General features: G+C 42.1%; 1 long non-coding RNA gene across 2 annotated transcripts; it reads left to right on the top strand.

The window, feature by feature from the left end:
• Positions 1-6,677: 6,677 nt before the first annotated feature.
• LOC119300125 lies at positions 6,678-10,633 on the top strand. 2 transcript variants are annotated; one of them, XR_005146388.1, is made up of 6 exons: positions 6,678-7,016; positions 7,102-7,286; positions 8,909-9,079; positions 9,191-9,234; positions 9,706-9,807; positions 10,402-10,633. It is a non-coding gene; the product is annotated as an uncharacterized LOC119300125 (long non-coding RNA). The 2 variants fall into 2 exon arrangements; XR_005146387.1 differs by lacking the exon at positions 9,191-9,234 and having other exon boundaries at positions 6,682-7,016.
• The last annotated feature ends 327 nt before the right edge of the window (positions 10,634-10,960 follow it).

Here is a 10,960-nt window from a genome sequence, read left to right as displayed (position 1 = left end):
ACGTTGGGGCTGATGAGCTCGTGGTACGCTTATACTTATCCCTCATCGATCGACCAATAGCCCTAGCTCCTAAAATTGTAGGCTTAGCGATCGATCAGACAATAGTCGACATACATTCAGGCCTCATTTGGTTCATAGGGTAGGAAAATCGTAGCAAAAGTACAGAGAATGTGCAACACAAAATCATAGCAGTGCAGAGACGTACTCCCTCCGTTCCAAAATAGATGACCTAGGCGGGCTAGTTTGGCCTAGTGGGTTTCAGTGATATGACGTGGTACAGTGTCGTCCAGTCTTCGCGTGTGGTAGCAATATTGCGGGTACAGTAAGTTTTCTTGAAGAAGCGGAATTCAACAAAGTCATGATGGTTCCTTCGTCCGAACAACTTACAGTGGGAAAGGTTGGGCCTGCGATACGACCGGGGTAGACCAGGATAATTTTGTGCATGGCAGGTGGACCAGGATGGTCGACGTCCCACGTGTCGGTGAATGAAAGTATTCTTTCCGATATAGAGGACGAGCAACAAGTATTCATTGTTTATTTTTGATGAAAGCTATTGTCTCCACTGTTACGACGGAGGAGTGTGAAACACGGCAGCCCAGTGAACTTGGCATGTGCACCACTCCCTCCTTCCTCATGTAATGCCCACGTTACAACTTTTCTCACTTTCTCTCTATCTATTTCCTCTCAATTGTTTTTTACCTTTCTTTTTTAAGACACAATTGTTTTATGCCTTTTTTAGAATTATTTTTTTATACCTAGGAGCACGTGTAGAGATGGGCTCTTGTAGAGCCCACTCCTTGACTTTGTCAATGCCTCTCTCTCCTCTACATAAGGAGTACTACTTGCTATGCATGCATGCGGCGGGCAGCTGGCATCTTGAGGGGCCAGGGCGGTGAGAGCGGGCTCCGAAAGTGGTCCGGACTCCAGCATGGCCCACCTCACATTATCACCATATATTTCTTGGAGTCCGTGCGCGGCGGGCGGGCGATCTCTTCTCCCTCCCCCGTTTCTCTCTTCTCAGTCGACGCCCGTCGAGCGATTAGATTTCGGCTATCGACAGTTTATTCAATTATGGTCACACATGTCAGTGAAATTGCAAGACAACGCGTGTCCCCTCTGGTGAGCGGCGTGCGAGCCGGACTTTCGGGGTTGCGACGTGTACGAGTCGTAAGTGTGCCGCCTTTTCCTTTAGAACTTGTGAAGCATAACATTTTCGCGCGATCGATTGATAGAAATCCAGAACAAAATGATGAGGGCGGTGCTTTCCCGCTCGTTAGGCGGGCTAGTTCGAGTGATATGACGTGCTACAGTGCCGTCCACTTGCTCCATTTTTATGTAAGCAAGAGTATACACTCTTACATGGGAGGAGTGCGAAACACCGCAGATCTGATTTTGATCAAGGGATAACTGTTCCCTGCCAAATAATGGAGGATTGTTAGCGGTTATAGCATGATAGTTAGGGCATCTCCAGCGCTGGCCCACAAATTTACACCGACATCTGTCTGAGGACACTGATGGATGCCATCCGATGCTGCCCGCATACCTTTTGACAACTATATGAACTAACCGGACGAAATTCATGCAAACAAAGCAAATTTCAAATTAACTGGATGAAATTCATTACATTTTGAAAACTTTTCCTACAAACTGGACGAAATTCATTACATATTTCGCACAAACCGTACTAAAACCTACTGTAAACCTAATCTAAACGATCGCCGATGCCCGACCACCATGTCCGGCCATGAACCCGAGAAAGCCGGCCATTGCCTTTGCCTCCTCCTCATCCGCCTCGATAACCTCATCCTCCGGAGCACAAGGTTCTAAAGATTTCCGCCTCCATGTCACTGTCAAGCGGCTAATCAGCCGCCGATGTTTACCCCACCAAGCTTGGCGTCGACTGAGTGGAGTAGCGGTGGCCTTCTCGGGACCAGAGCGGCGGCGACCTACCGTGTACTACTCTTCCTCGCTGCCGGCTTCGTGGTCGTGGCGGCGGAGGGCGGCCGGGGGGGTGCCGATGATCTCCTTCGTTTGCTCCTATGACAGTACGTCGAAGAGAGCTTTGGAGAGGCCCGGAGCGGAGCCGCCGATGTCCCTCGTTTGCTCCTGCGACAGTACGTCCAAGAGAGCTTCGGAGCGCCAGGAGGCCATGGTTGAAGTGGTGCCGACACACTACAAGAAATATGCCAACTTTTGACCTTCCCTCAGTGACCCCGGTTGAATTGGTCATAAATCCACGGCTATTTCGCTTGGAAGGGCTCAAACCCTGAAATTGCCTTACACCAAATGGTCATAAAGCAGACAAGAGTGGTCAACCACCTTATTTCTACCTGATTACGACCAATATAAATGGTCATGAGGTTGTGAATGTGGATGCATTGGTACTTTAGGTGTCGCTCAAGGTGGGCTTGGGCCTCGGTGGAACGAGGCCACCTTCTTTTTTTAAAAATACGTGTGCCATGTAGGCCTCGGCCCATCCAGGAAGAAATGTGGGATGCCATCATGTTACTAAAAAAACATATATTCGGCCCAACCAAAATGGGAAAGTAACAAGTTTTTCATGTATTTAAATTTTTCTAACCAATATCAACAATGTTTTATATGTATACAAAAATGTACAATGTGTAAAAACAAATATATACATCAAAACATATGTATGAAAAGATGTTTTTTTTGTTAGGAATACAAGAAAAATGTGTTAATCATGTATTTGAAAAAGTTAAACATATATAAACAATATGTACAATGTGTCTTAAAAATGTACGGATTTGTTCAAAATATTAGACATAAAAATATTGATTAAAAATGTTAATGATGTAACTAAAAACTGTTTAATATCTATAAAAATGTTTCTAGTTTACACAAATTTGTTCATAAAATGTGGTCTAATGTTCTTGAAAAATGGTGAAGTTTTTTTTACAAAGAATATTTGTTAGGTTCTTCAGAAAAAACTCATATTGGCAACTCGAAAAATGAAAAATTAATATGCGGAAATTTGTCTTTTTCATGAAAGGTGGATCAAAAACTTTTTACACCCAACCATTTGGTCAATTGTACGTCAAATGTGGCCTGGTATTTTAGAAATTTGATTTGGTTCAGTTTTACAACAAATATATGATATGTTCTTCACAACAAAACCTCATTTTGGGCATTAAAATGGAAAATTGATTGTTTATCCAAATAAAATAAAAAGTCCCTTAGGAAACATTGTTCGTCATTGCAAGATTCATCATTGTTCACTATATGAGATCATTTGAACAACTATGCCATGAATTTTTATGCCCATTTCAAAGTGCGGTCAAAACGGCGGGCTTGACTGTTCCTAGCTAGTGGTTGAATTATGGAATTTTTTTGATGTTTCTTTGATTAAATAGATACTTATGTACCTATAAATGATTTTCGGAAAAAGTAAAGTGAAAACTATGAGGCAGCCGCAGTTCAAATTTGACTCGCTTCCTATTGAATTAGCAGAAATTTGTCTTTTTCACCAGAGCTGGATCAAGGCTTCTGACACCCAACCATTTGGTCAATTGTGGTTTAAATATGGCCTAGTATTTTATAAAAATTATTTGGTCCAATTTTGCAACAAATATATGGTAGGTCCTTCACAACAAAAACTTATTTCGGTCACTCAAAAAATGGAAAAATGAAATTTCCGTGCTAAGAAAATGAAAAATCCCTTAGGCAACATTGTTTGGAATTCCAAGATGCACCCTTGTGCACAATATCAGATCATTTGAACAAACTATACCATGAATGTGGTATAAGATTGATCATTTGGCTTGAAAGCCATGAATCTTCACGCATGATAGCTCATTTCTGAGAACACTTTTTGAAAATAATTACAGTATTACAAGATTATTATTTTTTCTAGCAACTTGGTCACATATAATGACACAATGCGAAGGTTTTCCAACTTTTTGATTTTTTGTGAATTTTTTATGCCCGTTTCAAAATGCGGTCAAAACGGCGGGCTTGATCGTTCCTAGCTAGTGGTTGAATGTTGGAAAACTTTTGATGTTTCTCTGATTGAATAGATACTTATGTACCTATAAATGATTTTTTAAAATAAAGAGCAAACTATGAGAAGCTGCAGTTCAAATTTGACCCGCTTCCTGCTGAATCAGCAGAAATTTGTCTTTTTCACCAGAGGTGGATCAAGGCTTCTAACACCCAACCATTTGGTCAGTTGCGGTTTAAATATGGCCTAGTATTTTATAAAAATTATTTTGTCCAATTTTGCAAAAAATATATGGTAGGTCCTTTACAAAAAAACTCATTTCGGGCACTCAAAAATGGAAAATGAAATTTCCGTGCAAAGAAGATGAACAGTGGCTTACTTCAGCAGGCAAGGTTAAGAGATGGTTCACAATTAACAGTTGAGTTCACAAACGTGGCTCCTGATTTTCATCTCAGAGGTTGATTGCTACCTCTTGAGCACTGCGTTGGTTTTTCCTTGAAGAGGAAAGGGTGATGCAGCAAAGTAGCGTAAGTATTTCCCTCAGTTTTTGAGAACCAAGGTATCATTTCAGTAGGAGGCTACGCACGAGCCCCTCGCACCTACACAAAACAAAAAAATCCTTGCAACCAACGTGATAAGGGGTTGTCAATCCCTACACGGTCACTTACGAGAGTGAGATTTGATAGATATGATAAGATAAAGTTTTTGGTATTTTTATGATAAAGATGCAAAGTAAAATAAAAGCAAAGGAAATAACTAAGTGTTGGAAGACTGATATGATGAAAGATAGACCCGGGGCCATAGTTTTCACCAGTGGCTTCTCTCAATAGCATAAGTATTTTACGGTGGGTGAACAAATTACTGTTGAGCAATTGACATAATTGAGCATAGTTATGAGAATATCTAGGTATGATCATGTATATAGGCATCACGTTCGAGACAAGTAGACCGACTCCTGCCTACATCTACTACTATTACTCCACACATCGACCGCTGTCCAGCATGCTTCTAGAGTATTAAGTTCATAAGAACAGAGTAACACTTTAAGCAAGATGACATGATGTAGAGGGATAAATTCATACAATATGATAAAAAAACCATCTTGTTATCCTCGATGACAACAATACAATATGTGCCTTGCTGCCCCTACTGTCACTGGGAAAGGACACCGCAAGATTGAACCCAAAGCTAAGCACTTCTCCCATTGCAAGAAATATCAATCTAGTCGGCCAAACCAAACTGATAATTTGAAGAGACTTGCAAAGATAACCAATAATACATAAAAGAATCTAGTAGGCCAAACCAAACTGATAATTCGAAGAGACTTGCAAAGATAACCAATAATACATAAAAGAATTCAGAGAAGATTCGAATATTGTTCATAGATAAACTTGATCATAAACCCACAATTCATCGGTATCAACAAACACACTACAAAACAAGATTACATCGAATAGATCTCCACAAGAGAGGGGGCAAACTTTGTATTGAGATCCAAAAAGAGAGAAGAAGCCATCTAGCTAATAACTATGGACCCGAAGGTCTGAAGTAAACTATGGACACTTCATCAGAGAGGCCATGGTGTTGATGTAGAAGCCCTTCGTGATCGATGTCCCCTCCGGCAGAGCTCCGGAACAGGCCCCAAGATGGGATCTCATGGATACAGAAAGTTACGGCGGTGGAATTAGGGTTTTGGCTCCGTATTTGATCGTTTGGGGGTACGTAGGTATATATAGGAGGAAGGAGTACGTCGGTGGAGCAACAGGGGCCCCACGAGGGTGGAGGGCACGCCTCGGGGGGTGGGGGTAGGTGCGCCCCCTCCCTCGTGGCCTCCCTATTGGTTGCTTGACGTAGGGTCCAAGTCTCCTGGATCTTGTTCGTTCCAAAAATCATGTTTCCGAAGGACTCTGTTTGATATTCTTTTTCTGCGAAACTCTAAAATAGGCAAAAAACAATTCTGGGTTGGGCCTCCGGTTAATAGCTTAGTCCCAAAATAATATAAAAGTGAATAATAAAGCCCAATAATGTCCAAAACAGAAGATAATATAGCATGGAGTATCAAAAATTATAGATACGTTGGAGACGTATCATTGATAAATACATATGTTGTCATGTTGATTACATATGGGTGTGTGCAAAGTGGTCACTGTGATACATATGATCATGGATGGGTCGTCTATCAGATCTTCTTTTGTCATCCCGCATCTCGGGTTGTAAGATTCGGTAGAGTTTTGGAAGGTTTAGTGTAAGCTAATATTATTTTCTTATTTTGATATTTCTATCGTTGGTCTGTCTCCTCTTACTTCTACAACAATGAAAGTTTCAGTTAGATGCCACGGTTGTCAAAAGCACTCACACTGCATCATATAATATTTTCAGCGAAGATTATTCATAGCCTCCCCAATTACACGTCTTTCGTTATGGATGGTATTTTTTGCAGGGGCGTTATGGATGATCTTTTTTTCGCAGGGGCATTATGGATGATCTTCAAGGCTATGTATTTCGACCGAATTTTCATTTATTTCCATTGCAACACACGGGCATGTTTCCTGGTTGATGAAAAATATATAAAAGAACTAAAGAAGACACACAATTATGCGCCCTTAATTTTCATTGGTGGAGACGTTTGTGCCATGGATCGATGACACATATCCATCCATCCATCTATCTCCTCATCCCACATCCATCCATCCACCTATCCATTCCCCACCGCAAACTCTCTGTCTCCACCCCATCACAAACCCCTCTCTGTCTCCCCCCTCCCCCCTTCCAGATCGCCGCTGCCGCCACCTCCCCATCAGCTCCACCAGCGAGCCCTTCCTCACCGCATCCATGGCCTCTCCATGCCCTTCCTCACCGCATCGCCACCCAGACCCCCTCCCTTCCCCACTGCATCGCCACCCTAAGCCACCTCCTTCACTAACCCTATACCCGTACCTCAACCTGCACCGCAACCCATCGGACCCCCCTTCTCCGCGGCGGTGTGCCTCCTTTCCTGAGTTCGCCAAGGACAGTGTCTGCCTCGTCAAGCGCAGCCACAAGCCTAACCGCAAGGGTAAGGACGCTCTCGCTCGCTCTCCTCGTTTCGGATCCGGTTTGTTTTCCTCTTTCTCTAGATCTGACGCTGATTTGGCACGCAGAGTTCACCAAGGTGGCGACGTAGATGGCAATCGGGTTCGTCGTCATGGGATTCGACGGCTTCTTTGTCAAACTCATCTTCATCCCCATCAACAACATCATCGTCGGGCACAGCTTCTCTGATCTCGTCCGCGTCTCTGATCTCATCCACGACCGCGACCGCGACGGAAGTCTCCTCTGCTCGCCGGTACGGATTCCCCCAACCCCTTCCTCCAGTCCTGGCCGGTCGGCCGAGGTTCCGATCGGATCCCCTCTCGCGCTTCGTCTCTTGGCTGCGGCTGCTGGCCAGCTCTCCCTCCTCTGTCTGCACCCCGTCCAGCTAGCCGACTAACCACTGGTGCCCTATTGGCTCGCGCTCACGGGGCAAGCTACGTTCTGGTGCCTTGGACCAAACCCCAACTTCGTTTGTTCTACCTTGTGCCTGCTCAGGATTCTAGCGGGCGTATTAGTTTTGGCCTGTGGGATTCTACCTTGTGCCTTGGACCAAACACCTTGCACATGCTGCTGCTACCGCCTCCTGAAATCAATAGAGCTAGGCAGCCAGCTAATCCTGTTTGGCGTGTGTAGTAGTAATAGACGAGCAAAGATCATGCACTTGTATTTCACTGTTAAATTTGTGCAAAAGATCTTGCCATCTGTCCTTCATAGTGATGAATGGTTGCCACCACCCTACGTATAGGGGCACATGCCATTGTTCTTTAATACCCTGTAAAAAGGGCTTTTCTTTCATTGATCAGTCTGAGTAGTGAAAAATCAAAATAGAGCTGCGACCATATGTTGTAATGAAGTGGTCCGACTTGCTTCTTGGACAAGTCCTAATTGAGATCATTCGTCCACCAAATAATTGCTTTGTACTGGTATTCTCTCAATCCAACCTGTACATACATGTTGTATTCAAGCTGGTCGTGGTTGATTGATTTGGTCATATGTTGCACTAGTAATCTCAAACATGTTGTTTCTATTTTTGTCAAGTGATATGAGATAATTGATTATGCACAATTCCCATGGATTCAAGCAAAGGGGATGTATATCTTAAACATTTGGTACATCATCTCTGTACTGTTGAACTGGTTACTTATTGTTTAATTTATCATGATGTAGTTAGGATATTTAAGTATCTAACAACAAAAACATCATGCACTCAAAACATTGACTGGTAAGAATATAGTATTTTTTAACTCTTTACTATCATCCTGTCAAAGCTTACACTGAATTTTCTCCTTATAAAGGTCAGAAAGGAAAATATAAAGAAAACCGGCACCAATTTTTCATTTCCTGGAACTGTTTCAGTACTGCTAGAGTCTAATGCTTACACTAGTTTCATCGGCGGAAATATTCATCATATGATAGCAACATAGTGCAACGCTTAGCTCTTTACTACCTAGCAATTGCCTGCACAATTAAATCAATATCTCCATGATTCTACATAGAGTTGATGAAAACTGTTGCTACAAATGATAGAAGCAAAATGCAACGCCTAGCTCTTAACTACCTTAATATACTTGATTCTTGATCGGGATTCTGATAATACCGATGGAACGAAGTATAGCTATTAGTAGATGCTAACTGTAAAATCATGTAATTTCTAACTTTTGCCATATTGTTCATTGATGTTTGCGCCCTGTTATTTCCGTACTGAAGGTAGGATTTCTGTGTTAAACCTAGGCCTGTTGTTCTTTGTTTATCTCCATTGTTTCCCAGGTAGCTAGTTATCTGTCTGATTCCATTTCCTGTCAAAATCTGTTGTTCCACAAATAGTTTTTACACAACACTTCTTGTATCCAGTTTTGATATAAATCTGTCATGCAGGTGTATGGAAGCACGAGAAGAGTGATGGCCATGAAGACTATGGTCTCCTTGTTAGCGAGCCAGCCAGGAAATATGCCATAGTCAAAGAGCTTGATAGCCCTGTTACTTTGAAGGATGGGACAGTTGTCCTGCGGTTCGAAGTGAGGCTTCAGAATGGCCTCGAGTGTGGAGGTTTGTTCGCCGCTCCCGCTCCAGCAAATTTAGTTGGTTCTCTGATGGAGCGCTAAGTTGGAACATTAGTTTTATGATCTAAAACTGTCTGTCATTCCTGTGATGATGAAGGTGGGGGGAGTCTAAAACTGCTTGTCGTTCCTGTGATGATGAAGGTGGGCGGAGTGATCTGCTTTTTTCTCTCTCCCTTTTGGGGGGCTTTACCAACTGAAGCCATGACTCATCTAGTGATGACTGGTCATGTACTAGCTATCTAATAAGCTTGCTTTGATACAGAATGAACGAATGTCATCTTAGTTTGCACCTCATCTAGCACACTGCCTAAAATTGTCACTATTGTTTCAATGAAATCAGTAGAATTACCTTGTGGTTCCTCTGTTTGCTTCATATTATGGTTGTTCTACTGCTAATGTCTTCCTAGCTTGTTCTGGCTCATCGTGTTCCTACTTGTAGTTGATTTTCCATGTGCCTAAGTATATGAGTAGTACACGTGCAAGCAAACATTTGAACTCAAACCCATCCATCCTTTGTACTGTACTATACTGAAGAAGTAATGTAGATGATTATACATGCAGTTTTATTAAGTGAATGCCATGCAAACAACTAACTTGCTCTTGTCCATGTAGATGGAGTAGGAGGATGAGCAGCAACAATAAATGAGCCTGTTGGTGAAGAAGCACATGATGACCAGAACTCGTTCAAGTGATCTTTAGTCCTTCCAAAACAAGGTCTTGATGTCCCCCTTATAGAAAATGTTCATATATGTTCCTGCATGATGCGTGTGTGCATGTTGGATGGTCACGTTCTAGTGTACTAGCTAGCTAGTAAGCTTGTTTTGCTACCGGATGATTGAATGTCATCTCAGTTTGTACCTCATCTAGCTCACCACCTCAAATGGCCATTGTTTTGTTAGTGTTTCCTTCTTGGTTGGCTAAACATATCGTTTGTTTGATTTCGAGCATTAGATGCTCTCCATCGATGATTGCCTAATTTTATTCATCGTCTCCACAATATATTCATTTGATTGTCTGCTACATCTCCACTTAAATACTCATATTGCTACTGTCCAGCCTTTGTTCAATTGGACTGACTATATATGTCTTGTTAAAATTGTGGTCTTGATCTTTTCTTTAAACATGTGACATCATGCATAACTAGCTCTTCCTTTTCAATCTAAACCTGTGACCTCTTTTGTTTTTAGTCACACTGTTGTTTTGCTGTGCTTGATAAACCTGAGACTTCTTTCTATTGTAATATCAAAGTTGTTTGGTTCTGGCCTCAGTAGTAGTACACTAATATTGAAGTTGTTCACTCTTTTACAGGAGCTCTAGGCCTAATTTGTTTGGAGTGTGAAGCCATGAAGCCAAGTGCGAATCAGTGAAGTCCTACTTAGCACTGTAAATTGTAATATTGTAACAGATTGTAAAAGACTAATGTAGTGTTATTTGATGAATTATATTTTTCCCGTCCTATTTCAAAATAGTGAGTATGTATGTTAAAAATATGTGAAATGGAAACTTGACCAGCGGGACCAATTTATGTCCCACTTATGAATATAATCTAAGAAATTTTGAAATTTTTGACATGTGGGACCTATCTGACTAGTGGGACCAGCTCTAAAATAAAACGATTGAAAAATAGAAAATCAATTGATGGAAAGAAGGCCACGGCCCATCAGTAAAAAAGGGTGCAATATTGGGCTTGGCTCATGAACCCAACCAAAAATTGACAGAAAAAACACAAATAGGCTGAATTGTTGGGCTCAGCCCATTTAAAACACCAAATTGGACCGGGCTGATTCTTATCCACGTCAGCTTGCCACGCTGGATCTCTACCTGGCCTGGAGAGGGTGCTAGTGACCAAAAAGTTGGTCGTGGAACC

This window comes from Triticum dicoccoides, chromosome 5A (assembly GCF_002162155.2).
Source record: "Triticum dicoccoides isolate Atlit2015 ecotype Zavitan chromosome 5A, WEW_v2.0, whole genome shotgun sequence".
In the NCBI taxonomy this organism is placed as follows: domain Eukaryota; kingdom Viridiplantae; phylum Streptophyta; class Magnoliopsida; order Poales; family Poaceae; genus Triticum; species Triticum dicoccoides.
Note: the sequence above shows the minus strand (reverse complement) of the source record. Positions and strands in the feature narration are given on the sequence as shown.